Below are 20,409 nucleotides of genomic sequence, written 5' to 3' on the forward strand. Positions count from 1 at the left end.
GTATGTTCTATGAAATGGGAATCTGAATATGGAAAAGAATACAGTATGAATTAAAAGGTCAGTGTAATGATGAGAGAGGCAAAGAGAAAAGAAAGGACAAAAAGAGAAATAGTTAATAAAAGATAGAAAGCAGAATAGAATTGTTAGAAAAAAAAAGCCACAAATATTGGGGTCTAAACAAAGAAAGGTGGAATGTAAGAGCAACAACCGAAGGCAGAAGATAGAAAGATGTACAAGGGAAAAAGATAGCATTGGTAGCCAAATTCAGTATATAGAGAAATTAGGAAATCAAGGAAGCAGGAATACAGCAAACAAGAAACAAATTGCCAGCACCTAATTTTAAAAAAGGGGGGAGGGAGTTAAAGAGGGAGGAAAACAAGAAAACAAGAGTAACATACAAAACCACAAACAAGGAGTCAACCAAACACTAAGGATGAACAGACTTCCCTCTAAGCCACTGTGGAGCTTGTCGGACTGCTGATGTTTATCAGTCAATTACCCTGCAACTTTCTCAGTGCAGATTTTGAAGTGGGTTTTAGTGAGTAAACTAACTGAAATTATATAACAAAAATAACTTCTTTTTTTTTTTTAGGAAAAATAAGAGACCCAAAGGAAGTTAATACATGGATAATATCTACAATTTCCCTGTCCTAAAGTACCAGCTAGATGTTTAATACCCAAATGGGTCACTACTCTAAGAGGAACAGGGAATCAAAGTAGATACCTTGTATATTCAAGGCTGAAACTCCTCCACTGACCCAAACCTTTCTGCTGGTTGATTAGCTTTTCAGTTCTGGGGCAGGATTTACTATTTCCTATTGGATAAACTTCTAATTAGGATTCTTTCCCACCCCTACTCCCATTTTTTTCCCCCTAACTGCTTTCTCTTCTGGGGCAGCAAGAAGCAATAACCTGTGTAAGAGTTACCTTTTGAAATTCTAATGTGACCCTGGTGACTTTACTCATCACAGAAAAAAATGACTCTTAGTCTGTTTGAGAGAGAGCACTCACATCTTGCTGGGAACTCTAACTATGCCTTTGGAAGCTTATTAAACAATTCTTACTGTCCCCTTCCCTTAGGTGAGTTGTACAAGACTAGTTATTTGACTGACTCCACCTTCTCCCAGACCAATTTTCCTTATCCCATGGAGGTTAGGTAAATCAGGCTGCCTCAGCAGATTCACCTCTCCCCTCTTCCTGGTTTTTTCTCAAGCCACCTGGTATGCTTCTCAAAGCTAAAAAAATGGGACCCAGGTAATAGAACCCACACTCAGGGGATCCCTCTCCATCCTTCACCAGAACCTTCCCACTCTCAGAATTTGTCTCTTCAGTTGACTGACTGGCAAGGGTCAGGGAACTCTGTGGCCTCCTACCCCAAGGGAGGGGTTTAGCCATCCCATAGCTCCAGCCTCCTGAAACTCACGGTTTTACTTTGAGCAATCATTCTTTTTGTCATGCTCTCTCCAGATTGATGTCCTGAAGCCTCCTGCTTTGTGAGTTACCAAAACAGCTCACACAGGCAGGATTTTGCCCCCATTCAGCTGTTCTTTGTAGGAGTGATGATGGGGGTGCACCTACTCTGATGCCATCCTGACTTTCTCCTCAGTCAGATTTTCATTTAAAGTGTATTTTTTCTGACAATAGTATAGCTACCTCAACCCTTTTTTGTCATTGTTTCCATGTAAAATTATTTTCCAAACTTGCACTTGCAAGCTTCTTGCATCCTTGTGTCTAAGTTGAGTTTCTGCTAAACACCATATAGATGGGTCATATTTACTTATTCATTCTGCCAGTCTGTGTCTTTTGATTTGAGAATCTAACCCATTAACATTCAATGTTATTAATGTCATGGTAGTACATAAATTAGCCATTTTTTTATGTTTGTATATATATTTTGTTTTTATTTCTCTTTTCATCCTTTTAGTTACTCTTAGTAATAATTTTACTTTCTACATTCTTCTCCAACCCTTTCTCTCTTGTTTTTTTGTTTTCTTTTCAACGTGGAGAACTCCCTTTAATATTTATTGAAGGGAAGGTCTCTTGTTGACAAACTCTTGATTTCTGTGAGGGAAAGGAGAAGGAATATGGTAGAATGCAGAATGTTGGGCTTATCCTCCAAAGTCATCCTCTCAAAGCTTTCTTTCTCTAGTGATCCTTCTCAGTCTCCCAGGATCTGAAACCCAACATCCATGGGAGGAATGAGGCTGCTCCTTACATTTCAGCCACTCTGGGCTTAATTCTAGGAGGCAGTGTATTCACAAATCCACTCATTCCACTCTAGCACCAAACAATATTGCAAGAAATCAACACCTTTGCTTTCATTTCCATCTATTTACTTATTTTCTAGGCAGCAGTCCTTATATTCTCTCAGGCTTAGCAAAGACAACAAGGCACCTGGAGAAGATAGTGGCTGCGTTTCCGATCTGCTTTCCTTCCAACTCTGGCTCTTGTTTAATCTGATCTGCAAGAGGTCCCAAAGGCCTCCATCAGTGTCTGGTGTGAGCTCAGAACCATCAGAGTCAGAAAATTAGAGACCCCTGGAAGAATCCAGTGAAAGGTTATTCCAGACAGTTTCTAGAAATTCTACCCAAGTTTAATATACACTAGTTAAAATGTATTTGCTTAATTGCCTCCACAAGTGCCTTATGGGTTTGTTGAGTACAATGCTTCTTGGAGCTCAACACGCCCCTGTCTTGGTTTAGAGGGGCAAGAACCTCTCAAGAACATAAGCAGTGCCTGTATTAGTCAGCCAAAGGTGTGTGCTAATGCAAAATGTGAGAAATATGTTGGCTTTATTTATTTGGGGTAAAAGCTTACAGTCACAAGGCCATACTGAATGTTACTTACCTTACCAAAGTCTGTTGCCATGTGTTGGAACAGATGGCTGCCCATCTCTGCAAGGGTTCGGCCTTACTCTTCCTCCTAAGACTTTGTGATCCCAGCTTCTTCTGATCTCAGCTGTAGGCTAGTATAAGGCTCATCTCTCTCTCTGGGGCTCTTTTCTTTCCAGGCTTTCTCAGCTGTTCAGGGCTCTGGTCTCTTCGGCTGCAAAGTATCAGGCAAATAGGTTGCCTCCTTCCCCAGGGCTCCATTCTCCAAAACTAACCTCTTTGTTTTCTCCTTCTCTGTGTTTTTACTTTCCTGTCTTTGATTGAGCATCCATTTATATAATCCACAAAGTGGGGGTGGGGTGGGAAAGGGACTCAAACTGAGTTGCCCTAATGATATGGTCAAATAAAAGCCTTAATCTTGATTTAGTAAAGTAAAAGTGAAACTCTGAATCTAATAAATCTAATATGCCCAGAGGAACAGACCAGTTTATGAACACAATCCAATATCTATTTTTGGAATTCATAAACAATACCAAATTGCCACAGTGACTAATAAACATAGAAGATCAATGTGTCAAACCCTCAATATTAATACATGCAACAAGGAACTTTATTCTTCAAAAGTTGAAATTTACTGGTTACCATAGGTCCTGAGGAGAGGGGAAGGGAAGAATAGGACAGATGGAGCACAGGGCATTTTTAGGGCAATGGAATTGTTTAGCATGATCTTACAATGACAGATATGGGCCATTTTAAATTTTGTCAAGACCTATAAAAGTGTACATGCAAAATGGAAGCCATAATGTAAAACCATTGTCTATAGTTAGTAGCAATTATTCAAGATTTGTTCATCAATAGCAACAAATGTACCATATTTATAAGATTTTATTAATAAGGAAAAATGTGAGAAGGGAAAGGGATGGGATAGAAAGGAACACCCTATATTTTCTATGTGACTTTTCTGTAACCTAGAACCTCTTTGAAATAAAGTGGAAAAAATAAGACACTGGGGGAACATACAGAAGAAATTGTCACTGTACATATAAGGTAACATATATTACGGTAATGAAAGACACATTGAAAAACTATTTTTTATTTTATTTGCTTTTCTAATTAACATTTTAAAATTATTTTTTAATTAATTTGTTTTTTTGGCTTTCTTTTGGGGGAGGTTTTGCACTGCAGAAGGGGTGCAACTATGGCAGGGGAGATCACTGGCACAGGGTGTCAGTGATGAGGGTATATGCAGAGAAGCCCATCCCAAAAAACAGAGATAATCTGAAAGGGTAAGCAAGATAGCTCCACCCATTTGCCTCATGGGATCTAAGTCCTCTATTAATCAGAAACAGAGTGACATTACCATCTTAAAATCTTCAAGACTGCAGATTGAACAAACATAAGGGGAGAGTGTGGCTATGGACTAAAGTAGAGATATTATTATTCTAGAAATGGTAGATCTTATAACATTGATATAAAGGCAGTGGTCACCAGAGGTTCTGAGAGGAGGGAGAGTGTGGCAGTTTGAGATTACTTATGAATCAAAAAAAGAGAAAGATTATGTTTGTAAACTAATCAATTCTTCTGGGTGTGATACCATTTGATTATATTGGATTCAGTTGAGGGACCTTTGATTAAATTACCTATTAAGATTAGGATTTTGTTTTGACCATGTCAGTAAGGCATGACTCAGGTTGAGTCTCTGCCTCCTTGGTGGGCTGACATAAACAGACACTCAGTCAAGAAGACACACAAGGAGAGAAAGCTCTGTCATTGTTGATCCTGGGAGAGATGAGCTATTTTCCTGAGAGTTTGCAGCTGAGAGAGAGGGAGGCCTGAGAGACAAGGTTTATGCCAGCCTACAGCTGAGATCAGGAAGAAGTTGGGCCCATGGAACCTTAAGAAGAAGAGCAAACCCTGGAAAAGATCAGTGACCATCTTACTTCAACATGTGGCAACTGACTTTGGTGAGAAAGCAACCTTGAGTTGGACTTTTTAAGGCCTTGTACCTATAAGATTTTATCCCAAATAAATATCTTTTATAAAAGCCAACAAATTTATGGTACTTTGCGTTGGCACCTCTTTGGCAGACTAATACAGGGAGGGAAGAATAGGTGAAACATGGGGCATTTTGGGGATATTGGAATTGTTCTAAATGATATTACAATGATGGATACAGGCCATTATACATTTTGTCAAAACCTATAAAAATTTGCAGTGCAAAATGTAAACTATAATGCAGTCTATTGATGATGGTTAGTAGCAATGTTTCAGCATGTGTTCATCAACTGTAATGTACCACAGTATTGGTAGATGTTAATGGAGAAAAGTGTGGGAAGGGGAGGGGGAAGTTATATGTGAATCCTTCTATATTTTTGATGTATCATTTAAGGGACCTAAAGCTTCTTTAAAAGTAAAATTAAATAAAAATATTTAAAAATAAAGAAGAGGAAATGCCCTAAGCATTCCCTCTCAAAATCAAGCCTTATTAATCTTGCCTTAAAAGTGCAGTAATTTTTTTATTCAAAAGTCAGAAATATGGAGATATATTTCTTAATGGGGGCAGGGTGGCAGGGTCTGTGGAGCACTGAAATGTCACTGCCCAGGACATAAGCTCACTAAATGTCTGAAATCTACTCAGATATTTCTCCTCCCTTCCACATCAGTAGAGCCCCTTTACAGGGGATTGCAAGGCTCAGGTCTTATTTAAGAATTCTGTTGGGAGCCCTTAGGCAACAGGGGAGAAAAAATAGGGCACAAGAGAAAATTCCAACTTCTGACATGTACAGCTTTAGCAAGCAATAAACATAGACTAACTCCTAATGAGAAAATCATTAAATCTCCCACTAAAGGCATATTTACTTCAATCCTTATATATCAGGCACATCATGTCTAATTTTCAACAAAAAATTACAAGTCATCCTAAATGTAAAAAACACAGTTTGAGCTTTCCCATGGTGATCGGGAACAAGACAAGGAGTCTCACTGTCACGACTGTAACTCAATATAGTGCTGAAAGTTCTAGTTAGTGAAATCAGGTGAAAAAAAAGAAATAAAAGACATCTAAATTGGAAAGGAATAGCTAGAGCTTTCACTATTCTCAGATGATGTGATCCTATACCTAGAAAGTCCTGAAAAATCTACAAAGAAGCTAATAAATGGGTTCAGCCGAGTGGCAAGATTCAAGATTAATGTGGACCAATCAGCAGTGTTTCTATACACTAGTAATAAGCAATCTGAGGAGGAAGTAAGAGAAAACATTCCATTTACAATAGCAGCTAGAAGAATCAAATATGTGGTATAAATTTAATGAAGGACATAAAGGAATTGCATTCAGAAAACTTCAATGCATTGCTAAAAGAAATCAAAGAAGAACTAAATAAATGGAAGGACAACCTGTGTTCATGGATTGTAAGACAATCTTTAAGATGTAAATTGCACTCAAATTGATTTACAGATTCAATGCAATCCTAATAAAAATTATAACACCCTATTTCAAAGAAATGGAAAAGCCAATTATGAAGTTTATGTGGAAGGATTAGGGGTCTTGAATGGCCAGAAACATATTAAAAAGGAAGAACAAAGTTGGAGGACTCCCACTTCTGGACTTTAAATCATATTACATAGCTACAGTGTTTAAAAAAAACTGCATGGTAATGGCATAAAAATAAACATATAGACCAATGGAATCAAATGGATTGTTCAGAAACATCCCCTCACATCTATGGTCAAGTGATTTTTCTCAAGGCTTCCAAACCAACCCAGCTGGGACAGAACGGTCTACTCAAATAATGGTGCTGGGAGAACTGTTATGCATATCCAAAAGAAAGAAAGAAAACTCCTATCTCGCACCTTTTGTAAAAATTAACTCAAAATAGATCAAAGACCTAAATATAAAAGCTAGAATGATAAAACTTACAGAAGAAACGTAGGGATATATCTTCAAGACCCAGTGGTAAGTGGTGGTTTCTTAAATCTTACACCCAAATCATGAACAATGAAAGAAAAAAAATGGACAAATAGGTTCTCTTGAAATGTAAACATGTTTTGTGCCTCAAAGTAATTTGTCAAGAAGGCAAAAAAATGCAGTCTACTCAATGGGATAAAATATTTGAAAAACACATATCCAATAAGGATTTTATTTCCATGCTAAATAAAGACTTAACAATGAAAGGGTAAGCAATCCAAATAAAAGATGGACAAAAATTTAGACATTTTTTCAGAGAGCAATAGAAGCAGCAAAAAAGCACATGAAAAAATGCTCAATATCACTAGCTATTAGGAAAATACAAATCAAAACTACAATGACTTATCATCTCATTCCTCATAAAATGGCCATTAAAAAAAAAATTCAAGTGCTAGAGAGGAAGTGAGGAAATAGGAATACTCCTTCACTGCTAGTGAGAATGTAGAATGGTGCAGCCTCTGTGGAACTGTGGAGTTTGACAGTTCCACAAGGAGCTAAATACAGAACTGCCATATGATCCAGCAAGTCCTCTACTGGGAATATATCTAGAATAACTGAAAACAGGGATGCAAACAGATATTTGCACGCTAATGTTCATAGTGGCATTATTCATTATTTTTTAAAATGTGATATATACATATATATACACATATGATTGAATACTAAGAAGAAATGAAATTAGGACACATATGATAACATGGGTGAATCTTGAGAACATTATGCTGAATGAAATAAGCCAAACACAAAAGGGCAAATATAGTATGGTCTCTCTAATATGAACTAAATGTTAAGAACAAAGATAATATCTAGAGTATAGTTTTACTAGGAGATAAAATGAAGGCTGAGAAAGTGTACTGATGATTAATGTATGTAGAATTATAAATTAGCTTGACTATAAACATGTGGAAATGAAAAGAGTTTATGGTAACACTGTAATGAGTATAACTAACATGGCTTGTTTATAAACGTGATTGGGTTCCAAGGGGTAGTCCAAGGATGTAAGTGTCAGTTGAAATAAAGCTAGCAAATAATCCAGGGACTTAATGACATAGGGAACCTGGTGGTGGTACAAATACAAAAATATTCTTCAATGAACTAGAAAAAATGCGCATCACTCTTACAAGGAGGTAAAAATATGTTGATGCATAGGAAAATGCAATTAATGTTAACTTACGGACAATAGTTAAAAGTAATATTCTATCTAATATTCTTGCGTCAATGTCAAAGAAGGTACGATATCAATGCTAAGGGTCAATAAGAAGGGGACATGAGATATTTTCATTTAGACTATAAGAGCATTAGAAAATGTACTGGTCTATGACTGCAGACATCTGATGAAAATGAGAGCCACTGAGTAAACTTTGGACAGATTGTACAAGGCTTGGAACTGTATATGACAGTGAACCATGTGGCGGAAAATGGACAGTGGTTAACAGTACAAATATGAATGTGTTCTCTTATGAACTATAAAAAATGTGTAATACTAATATATGATGCTAATAATAGGAAGGTGTATTGAAAAAATATACCGAATGTAAGCCATGATCCATAGTTAATAGTAAAATTTTGATGATGTTCTTTCATAATCTATAAAAAATGTTCCACAACAATGCAAAGTATTGGTGGAAGGATGATGTATGTGGATTCTGCACATTACACATGATCACTTTGTAACCTTACAACTTCTCTAAGAAAAAATTTTTTAAAAATAATCCACATATGCCAGGAAAAATACAGTCTGAAGAAACAAAATTAAAATTAAAATCATCCTCAGTTATGATGGAAATGTTGGAATTAGATCATTAAAATAAAAATGATTTATATGCTAAGATTTATAACGAGAAATGTGAACCACATGCTATAACAGAAGAGTAATATAAGCAGTGTTAGAAATTACTATAAGTAAAAAACCTATAACAAAAATGAGGAAGCTTTTTGATGAGCTCATCAGTAGACTGTAGTACACATGGACAAGGAAAGAATCAGGGAGTTTGAAGATTTTCAATAGAAATATATATTGCAAACTCTGGGGCAACTACTGACAAATTTTTAAAAAGACTATAATTGATACATTAAGAGAGGAGAAGAAAGGAAGGACAAGAGAAGAAAAAACTAAAATAAATAAAAGTATCAAAAAATAAGGGCCACAAATAAAGAACAGTTCAAATATGGTAGGTATAATCATTTTAAATGGGTATGATCTAAATATACTAAATAAAAAAGAGAATATCAAATTGGATAAAACATTAAGACCAAACTACATATTATCTATATGAAGCACATTTTAAATATAATGACACAGATAATGGGATGGAGAAAGATATGCCATAAAGGGATGGAGAAAAATGAAGAAGAGATATTAAGCTCAGAAAAAAACAAGCAAACAGATTTCTGAGCAAGAAAAATTATCAGAGATAAAGAGTGCCAGTACTTAATGATAAAGTGATAAATTTTCCAAGAGGATGTAAAAATCCTGAATGTGTACATACAGAGCATTAAATCACTGGAGGAAAAAATTGGTAGAACTGCAAGGAGAAAAAAGACAAATTCTCTGTTAATGTTGGGAATATGGGCACCTCTCAATCAGTAATTGTCAGATCAAGCAGACAAGAAATCAGAAATTATATAGTTGAACTGATCAGTATCATCAATCAACTGGATCTAATTAACATCTATAGAATACTCAACAACAGCAGAATACACTTTTAAGTTCATATGGTTCATTCAACAAGAATGACCACATACTTGGCCATAAAATACATATTAACAAATAAAAGTATTATAAATCATACAACATATGCTCTTAAACCTCAATGGAATAAAACTAGAGATCAAATACGTAAAGAGAGCTGGAAAATTCCCAAATATTTGGAGATAAAACAGCATACTTCTTAATAATATGTTATAGAAAAAGTCTCAAGAAAAATTAGACAATATTTTCAACTAAATGAAAAGGAAAATACAACTTTTGAAGATTTGCATGATAGAGCAAAAGCATTTCTTAGGAAGAAATTGCTATCTTTGAAAACATGTAATAGAAAAAAAGGATGATCTAAAATCAAACAGGCTTCCATCTTAGAAAATAAGAAAAAGCAGATAAAATTAAATTACAATTAAGCAAAAGAGAAGAAATAATGAAAATTGGAGCAGAAATCAGTGAAACTGATGATAAGAAGGAAATAGAGAAAATCAATGAAACCAAAGCTCATTCTTTGAAAAGATCAGTAAAATTGATAAACCTCTATCCAGGCTAGGCAAGAGGAAAAGAGAGAGGGCACGAATTACTAGTATGAGCAATTAAAAAGAGACCATCATTTCTAACAACATGGATATTTTTATCCTTAAAAAGATGAAAAGGAAATACTATGAATAGCTTTTTGCCTACAAGTTTGATAACTTAAGTCAATAGACCAATTCCTTGAATAATACATCTACCAAAACAAAAAAAAAGAATAAAGAAGAAATAGAACATTTGAAAAAGACTGTTTTTATTAACAAAATTGAACCAGCAATTGATAACCTTTCAAAACAGAAAATATTATGCACAGATGGTTTCGCTAGTGAATTCTACCAAATATATAAAGGATATACTGTAATGGTGGATGTACCACATTAGGCATTTATCAAAACGCTAGACCTGAACAACACAAAGAATGAACCCTAAGGTAGACTATGGGGTATAGTCATTAATAATGTATTGATATTGATTCATCATTTGTAACAAATGCACCACACTAATGCAAGGTGTTCATATAGGAGCAAACTGTGTTATGTGGGCTGTGAAGGAGGTGAAATGTAGGAACTCTGGTTTTTCTGTGTAATTTTTCCAAAAATATAAAACCTCTCTAGAAAGTCTATTAAAATAAATTATATACTTATAAACAAATATTGAACAAATATTAATGGTGTGTAGGAAGAATTAACTTGGAGAGAGGCTATTGATGTCTGAAATTTACTTTGAAATGCATAGATATTGTGAAGGAAGCATTGTTGTAGAGTTCAGTAGATAAAGATATATAAAGCAAAAGGACTAAAACATTCCTAGTAGAATCTGAGGGATAGGTATATGAGTGCCCACTATAAAAGACTTTAAACTTGTATGCATGATAGAACATTTCAGAATAAAATGTAGGAGGGAAAAGTGAGGTTAAAGTTCATGTTTTCTGACCCATAGCTTCGTGTCTTTGCTCTGCATGGCAGTCTCTTCAAGTACCTTCCTAAGGTAGAAACTGCTGCAACCCCATACTCTCAGTGACCCTGCCTTCCATTGACCTGCTCTTGATCAGTGCTTATAGATACCCAGGCTCCTGAGAGAAACAAAGGCATTTGTTGCAAGAGACTCTTCTGACAACCACCCCCTGAGAAAAGAGAGAATCATTGCCAAGTTTCTGCAGAAGCTTCAAGAGTTTCATTATTGTTGGTGTGATTGGATGGAAAGTAGGTAGATACAGGGGCACACTTTTCAACTGGAGAATCAGAACCATTTTCTTTTAGCTGTGGAGGGAAAACTTAGGGACCATCTAATGAGGGGAACAATGAGTGGGTCATTCAAGACACTGGAATAATTATAATCACAGGGTTTTATGTTGAGATGGTTATGGGAGGCAGATCTGATCAACAGGAAGTAAAGCAAGGCCCAAAATATGCTGAGTAGATATCACCTCTCAACTGGGGTGAGGCAAGAGGAGGGTGGCAATTGCACTGAAAAAAACAGGCATGTGATCTACCAGAAACTCCAAGAGTTATGTTAAAAAGTCTCAGGAACCTCAATGCCTGGTTTGCTTCACTCAACATGAGGTCCTCAAGATTCATCCATGTTATCCTTTTTACTCTATTCCTTCTTACAGTTGAGTAGAATTCCATTGTATGGATATACTACATTTTGTTTATCCACTCGTCTGTTGATGGGCATTTGGGTTGATTCCAACTTTTAGCAATAGCGAATAATGCCACTATAATCATTGGTATGCATATATCAGTTTGTGTCCTTATTTTCAGTTCTTCTGGGTATAAACCCAGCATTGCAGGGACAGGTGCTGGGCATTATATATCCTGCCATAACCCACTGAATGGACTGGGAAAGAGTGTAAACTACAATGTAAATTATAATCCATGCAGTGGAGCAGTACTCCAAAATGTGTTCATCAAATGCAATGAATGTGCCACAATGATGAAAAAGGTTGTTGATGCTGGAGGAGTGTGGGGTGTGGGGTGTGGGATATTTCTCTTCAGATCATATATATATATTTTAAAGATTCATTTTTAAAATTTATCACCCCTCCCACAGCTTGTTTTGCTATCTGCTCTCTGCGTCCATTTGCTGAGTGTTTTCCTGTGTCTGCTTGTCTTCCTTTCTGTTGCATCATCTTGCTGCACCAGCTCTCCACAAGCATGGGTCTTCAGGTCTCTGTGAGGAGCAGGCCAGCTTGCCTTCACAAGGAGACCCTGGGGCATGAACCCAGGACCTCCCATATGGTAGACAGGAGCCCAATCAATTGAGCCACAACCACTTCCCTATACTTTTTAATGTAACCTTTTTCGTGATCTATGTATCTTTGAAAAAGTACAATAAAAAAAAAAAGAACTAAAAAAAAGTCTCAGGAACCAAGATTGTTGCTGGCAGTAGTGATTTCCTGAGTCACTTATCCAAAAGCATGGGTAAATTAGAGGACTTTAAGAACACATTAAAATGATAAAAGACCTCTCTACTCTTAATAACCTAAAGGCCAGATTGGAGAGACAGAAGTGATTTTCTCAGAAAAGAAAAAAAAAAATTGTGAGCAAGAAAAACCATGGAGACTCTACACTCTAATTCAGACACTGATGGATTTGAGTCCCAAAGGAAATGCTACACCAAGTCACTGGAACATAGCACAGGCTAGACCAGGACAGAGCTCAGATGCAGGACAGAACCTCAGGTTGATTGGGTACACTGATGCAAAGGAGCACTGGGTTACATGTCTAGGCCAGGCTTCATGTATTTGCAGGCAAGATTTGGTCTATGACCTTGGACAAGACTTTGTCATCTTGGAGTCTCAGTTTCATTTATATGTGAAATAGTCTGCTGCTTAGAATAGGTAAGAATGAAATTATTTTAGACACTACAAGGGCTGCATAATTATAAACTAATTTTATTGTTAATTGGTTCTACATTTGGCTGTTCATATCATCAGATTGAAACAAGTCCTACTTTCTGAGGAGTGCGTGGTGGTGGAAGATTAGATGAGGGCACGCAATGAGTGTTGCTGCAGATCTCAGAGCCCATGTATTAGTGACACAGGTGCTGTTCCTCTTGGTCCTGCCTCTTTGAAAAGCAAACAGGGAGGTCCTGCCCATCTTCAGTTGCTAGGACCTGAGGATAATGCAATTCCTTGCTTGTAGACAAAGAATGATCTTAGAGCTTGTATTCATGGTTGTGTTTTTATCAAAGCCAAGAAGAACCCTAACCTATAATTCCATAATTTTCCCCACCATCACTTTATGGCTATAATAGATAAAATATAGCCACAAATTCTTTACTACTTCTCCACCTGAGAGATGGAGTCCCCTTCCCTTGAACCTGAGTGGACTCTGTGGTTGCAATGTCACACTGCTACACAATTCTGAGCAAGAGCCAGGCCCGAGCCTTAAAAGAGTGGCAACTTCTACTCTTCCTGTGGGTCAGAATGCTTGCTCTAGGGGAAGCCACCTGCCATATAAGTAAGTCAACAACCCAAGACAGCTGTGAGGAAGCCCACGGTAGCCCAAGGAGATGTCAGGCAGAGAGAGAACAATGGCTGGCCTGTCCTCTCTGTGAGTGGAGACACAATCTTGGACATTCCAGCTCCAGCAGACACCACATGCTGGAGAATCGTGGAACTCAGACTACAGCCAGAACCAAGACCCAGAAATAGGGTCCCAGTCCATTTGCCCTAGTCTTTGGCAGCTTTTTGGACTGGTCATGACAGAGCTAATGAGTAGAGCCAATTTTCTCTATTGGGCTGTGCCCCAAGTCCAGACACATAGAATATAATTGCCATGAAATGGCTACTGTTTGATATCACTGAGTAACAGCCTGGTTTACTACACAGCAATGCATTGCTGGAATGTGCCTTTCTCTACCAATGAAACACAGGGAATTCTAAGAATTTTTAAAAATGGGGAAATCCTAGAATGAGTGTTCTTTTTACTCTAGTAAACATGTCATGGGTTACCTAAGACAGAGCAGAGCCATCCTGGCTTACTGTAAAACCACCACTTTCCAGAATGCGACTGATTCTTCACATGTGACACCATCCTATTGTCACATCTCTCAAGGCCCAGGAGCCTGTTCAGCAAATACAGCTTTGGACCTAGGATTTCAAAAGCCAAAAAGCTTTGTTTTATTTATTTATTTATTTATTTATTTATTTATTTATTTATTTATAATAATAAGTCCTTTTTTATAAAGATTCATAAATCACAAAAAATGTTACATTAAAAAATATAAGAGGTTCCCACATATCCCAGTTCCCACTCTCCTACTCCTCCCACATCAACAACCTCTTTCATCATTGTGGCCCATTCATTACATTTGGTGAATATATTTTGGAACACTGCTACACTCCAAGTATTATAGTTCACATTGTAGTTTACACTCTCCCCCAGTACATAAAGTGGGTTATGGCAGGATATATAGTGCCCAGCATCTGTCCCTGCAGTATCATTTAGGACAACTCCAAGTCCCCCAAATACCCCCATATCTCATCTCTGCTTCCCTTTGCATGCCCTCAGCAACTACCATGGCCATTTTCTCCAGAGCAATGCTATAGTTTCTTCCATTACTAGTCACAATAGTTCTACAGTGGAATACAAGTAAGTTCACTCTAATCCATATTTTATTCCTCCTTCCTGTGGATCCTGGGTTGGTGATGTCTGCTCCACTCCTATATTGAGAGGGGGCTTAGATCCCACATGGTTGATGGATGTAATTCTCCTGCTTGGAGTGGTAGAAACTCTCAGTTCCTTGATGTGGTGGTTGACCATGTTCACCTTCCTGTTAACCAACCTGTGCAAGTCCAAGATTTGTAGGAGCTACAATTCTGCTGAGGCTCAGGGCCCAGCTGGCACATGGCCAGTCCAGAGATTGAAGTCTCCTGGGTATACTCCAACCTCAGCACTAACCACAGGTTCAGTAAAAGTGATAGAAGAGGCATGTGTAGAAAGTTCACATCTGAGTCCAACTCCATCACACTCCCCTCAACATGGGGCTAAAAGCAGGGAAACCCAAATTCCTCAATTTTTCAGTAGTTTCCCTACAAATAAATCTGAGTCCATTAGCATAGATACAAGTCCATCCATCCTGCAGAATATGAGGAAATCAACCCAACTTTATCTTGCAAAATAAGCAGGATTTCCTGTCTTTTGTTTTAATTCCTAACTGAAAACCAGTCACTTTTTTTTTCATCTATTAGAAGATGCATAGAGAAAAGGGGTGCTTTCATTTGAAAAAAAAAAGTTCTACAATTTTGTTTTGCTTCTTTGTTTTATAAGCATCTATAGTATTTACTTTTTTTTCTTTCCTTCTAATCTTCCCCACTATCTTCCTTCCTTCCTCTGTGCACTCAAACATACCCAAGTTGGCTTTATCAGTCTGTCAGAAACCTGTGGCTGAGCAAAAGTTTGACATTAGGTATTTATCATCTCAGATTGTTTTCCATCCCTTGGTCTCTTTTTCTGATTTTGCTAAGCAGGATATGTTTCAGTCATTCCTGAGATTAATTTGTTGTTTTCTAATACATTGAGTTCTAGGTTAAAAACTGGACAAAGCAATGCATTTATTATTTTATCTTTCCTCTGTCTATTCTAGTGTGAAATTGTTTTCCAGGTGGTGATTAATTCAGCCAAGGCCTCCCTCCTTGTTGGGTAAGTTGCAGTGCTTGGAAAGATGCTAACTGTTCTCATCTATTATCAGAAGTGTCATTACATTTTTGACAAACATTGGCTCATTTATTTTCTCTGACACATGGTTGAGCCTACTGCCCTTTATTCATTCTTTCCACATGAATTTCTGTGGGGTGAGTGGAAGACCTGACACCTTGTCTGAGATGACCTGTGTGGCTTTGAATATGTGGGACAGAGAAAGAGTGCCAGACCAGAGCTTAGTGCAGCCAAGCTCAGGCCACCCCTCTACCCACAGGCAGTCTTTCCATCTCAACTAACTCTAAATTAAAAAAAGAAAGAGAAAGAAATAAAAGGCAGCTAGTCCTGAAGGACAAGGCAGGGCTAGGACATGTAAGAGCTTTGGGGGTTAAGTGTGATGGATGTAATTTCAAGATAACTGTTCAACACCAAAGGAGGCAAGTACATTTTCTGAATTGGTTAGTTCTCACCTTGCAATCATAAGAACTGTCACTTAGAGTCAGATCAAGTAGGGGTCCAGGTCAGATATTGCCCCTAGACCCTCCCACCTAGTTGAGCAGGAAATGAGGGGAGCTGATATAGATGGAGGTTTACACCTGTCTGGGTGAGGCTGATATCCAGGTGGGTATGGCAGTGGGGGACCAGATATTTAGTAAATAGTCAAACCAATTGAGGCTCAAGGTGAAGTGGCAAAGAATGTACTAGCACACAGGGTTGTGCGATGCAGGCCAGGCAAGGTGATATCACAGGCAATTGTTCACATTGAGTAGGGCCCCAGCTCCCTTCCTAGGAGAAACTGGTAAGAACAAGGCAAGATTTGAAGCAGAGGTGGGCCCTGGGATATTAGGAAATCCACTAAAGCAGAGATAAAAACTAAAATATTGTCACAGAATTGGGGCCCAAGATGGGTTGAGGAACAAAATATATATCATGCTGTCAGCTCCTGGGCGTTCCATAAAAATCAGATCACAGCAAAGACCCCTTTATGCTGAAGCCCTGGGCTGGAAGCTGGTGCACTACCTTACATTTTGCCTCCAGTAAAAGCAGGTCCTGGAGCCAGAGAGAGATGTCAATTCTTCCCTGCAGGTGGAGATGAAGTGTCATTTTACTTTTCCAGGCTGGTCAGGCAAATACCATCCAGTACCTTGACTTAAACAATGGGAATTTATTAGCTCACAATTTTGAAGCTAAGAAAAAGACTAAGTCAAGGTCTCATCAAAGCAATGCTTTCTTCCCAACCACTGGCCTTCTGGGACTGACAACCAGCAATCCTTGGTTTTTGGCTTCTCTGTCACATGATAATGCACATGGTGTCCCTTCTTGGTCTCTCCCTTTCCTTCCAGGGTCAATTGAATTTCAGCTTCTTAAAACATATTTCTCTTAGATACATGCAGCTCCAAATCATGACAGTGTCCCCATCATGGATGGAGGCTGAGATCCAGCCTGTACTTGACAGGTCATAGCACCATTCATGGAACCAGGATCATGGGTTTCAGCACATGGCACACTTAACTGGACAAAATTCCATAAATGTAGTCTCAACCCCAGATACTCACTAATTCTTCTGAAGTGTATGAAGATGCCACAGGGCTGAGTGATTTAAATGGAAAGGCAGGAAAACCAAGTGCCTGGCACTTGTAACTTTCTCATTTCTTCATTCTACAATGAGTAGATGACCCATAAAAATCCCTTGCCAGCTTGGCACCCATCTCAAAGCACTACTTTGCCAAGATGATGCATGGGTGGCAATGCAACAGGGTTGGCTGGGAGGTGCCAGAGACAGTAAAGGTAGAAAATCAACTAAAACAATATAAGTTTTTCAATTTTAATGCCTTTAGCAAAGAGTATCATATTGTATTTTACAACATGTACATTAAGTTTGCATTGTTATCCACATATTACAGCACAGAAAACTGAGACTCACAGATGATGGTTGACTGACAAAGGTCATTCAGCAGGTCAGCAGGTAGACACATTAAAATGTGCAGTCAAGTTGGAAAGGAGTATATGTTAGGATTTTTTTATGGCACGGAATGGGGGAATGTTCTGTTGAAACAAGCCAGCAGTAAAGTGGGATCCAGGAAGTTGGCACCAATGTCTCTAGAGTCAAGGCTGATGAGATATGATCTTGGGGCAAAGGTTATTTGTTTTCTGGGATGTAGGCTAGATTGGGTCCCAGGTATGGGTGAGATCATGAAGAGGGACAGAAAAATGCTGAGGGTACTTCACATCACCTTTGGTGAAAAGGAAAGCATTAGACTGTGAGACTCCATTGACATAGGGTCAAATGTAGGACTTATAAATTTTAGTTGGTGCTGGTTAAGAGGAGGGTACTCAAAATGGGAAACTTATGATAGTAGAACAGGACACCATAACAATTCCTGTAAAATAACAGGTATGAGTTGGACCAGTTCTGACAAAGCAGGACATATGGTCAACTTAGTCCTGGAGAACATTCTATTTGTATGTAAGCCTGACAAATGCCTGTAAGTAGAGTGTGTGGTGCCTGAAGTCAGGGCTGCTTCCTTTCTTCCCTGGAAGTGGGCAAAGTCAAGGCCTCAAGGAAGGTTGTGGATTAAGGGCCCATCTTGGCCTCTTTCTCCACAGGAGTTATTGCCAACATCAGCTCTGAAGATACAGAAAGCCTAGAACTCATCCCTTTTGAACTTGAGAGTCACAAACATGATACTGGGAAAAGCAGTGAAGCATTGGGAAATAAGAGGCCTGGGTTGTACATCCCAGCTCAGTCACAATCTGGTTACTACACAGGAAAAGCTAGTTGTCTCCCCTAGCCTCACCTTCTCCATCTGCAAACTGGGGCAACAACCGAAGGATTTGCCTAGTGATCAAATTAACTGATAGATGTGAAATTCCCTTTGGCAGTCAACATTCTCTGGCCGTGAATCCCCTCTGGCTGTGATCCTTCCTTTTGGCAGTGAACACTGTCATGAGTCAAATCAGAGTGAAGTTGAAGTTTATAACATTTTATTCAGGAAACCAAAACTTGTAGCAGCAAGAAAACCACTGGCCTGAAAAAAGTGAAATTAGCTTCAAGGCCAAGGAACGTATGGGCAGTTTTATAAACAGAAAGAAGGAAGTTGGCTAGGTTTGTGAATTGGAACATGGACAAATTTGTCTCATAGGAGCGAGCTAAATATAAGCAGGGTTTTATTTTTAATTGGGCTAGATATGTTTAACTAGGGCCTTAATTGTTTTTTTGGGATTGAGTGTCCTTATGGGGTCTTTCGGAAGAGGATATCTGTCACATAATTCTATGCTAGTTTGGAGAATTGAATTTTGTGTTGGTTCTGCAAAAACCCAGGAACTAATTTTATTATATTTATCAACCCCTCTTTGTCACTGAACCCTCTCTGGAAGTGAACCCTGTCACTTCCACTCTGGCAGTAAACCTCCTTTTGCAGTGACTTCCTATAGAAGTGGACCCCTTTTGGCTGTGAACCTGCTTGGCAGTGAACCCCCTTTCTCTGTGACCCCCTGCTTCTGTTAGTTCCAAGAAAGAAATTGGAGTTTCTAGTAATGAGTCTTGAAACCAATTTAAATTTATGATTAGGAACCCCAGTTAGGACTTGTTGTTCAACAGGTTCTTTCTATGTAAAAGCTTGGATTTCTAACAGGAATTATTTTGGTTGAGACTATTTATAGAAGTTATGATCCTTGCTAGGGGGCATTGTATTTAAGTAACAACAAGATCCATTCACAGGTATGCTTTTCTTCTCTTTAAGCATCACCTAAGCCACTGATTTCTTTTAACAATAGATTTACTGAGAGGGTTTTGCATTTTTGTTATCAGCATGCCTCGCACAGATATTTCTGCCCCACCCCCTCACAGAAGGGAAGGTTGTAAGAACTGATTCACAGGTAAGATCAGCAGGAGGCTCTTCGAGATATAGCCCCAAGGATAACTCCTGGAACCCAGAACTCATAGAAAATGTTTTTGACACCAAGCTGTTGTCCTGAAGTCATAAAATCAAGGTTTCCAAATGGAATTAGTGCACTGGTTATGACTTAAGCCCTGCACATGTCAAATGGGCCAATTTTGGTTAGATCTAGCTTATTCTCGTAAGAGTTTAGGAATTGGGGTAGGTTAGTTCTGGCCTGACAGTTGGTCCAATAGGTTATAACTGTTTGAAGTCCTGTTCCATTAGAGAGGCAGAAACCATTTGCACTGTGGCCAGAAAAAAAAATCTACAATTTAACAAATAATTTCAAACCTTTAATCAGCAATAAAAAATGATATGTGATCAGTACATTTCCCTGGGAGATACTGGGTAGCCTTTGCCCCCATATGTTATTGGCAGGAGGTACCTCCCACTTTTTGCCTTATTTCCAAGTTTCAGATAATTTTTGCTCTAAATGATATTTCCTTCCCCCTGATCCCATAAGTGTCTCTACCAAGCACTCTCAAATAACCTGAACTTCTGTCATAGGATAAACCCTTTCTTTGTTGCTCTTTACAGCATTTTCCATCTCCTGTGACAGACTTTAAACTGCATTGGACAAAGTGCCTGCTTTACAGAAGATGCTCAATTAATGTAAACTATAACTCATGTGGTGCAGCAATGTTTCAAAATGTATTCATCAAATACAATGAATGTGCCTTAATGAAAGAGGTTGTTGATGTGGGAGGAGTGGGGGTGTGGGGTATATGGGTGCCTCTTATATTTTTAATGTAATATTTGTTGTGATCTATGTGTCTTTTAAAAAGACAATTAA

Source organism: Dasypus novemcinctus, chromosome 27 (assembly GCF_030445035.2).
Source record: "Dasypus novemcinctus isolate mDasNov1 chromosome 27, mDasNov1.1.hap2, whole genome shotgun sequence".
Lineage (NCBI taxonomy): Eukaryota > Metazoa > Chordata > Mammalia > Cingulata > Dasypodidae > Dasypus > Dasypus novemcinctus.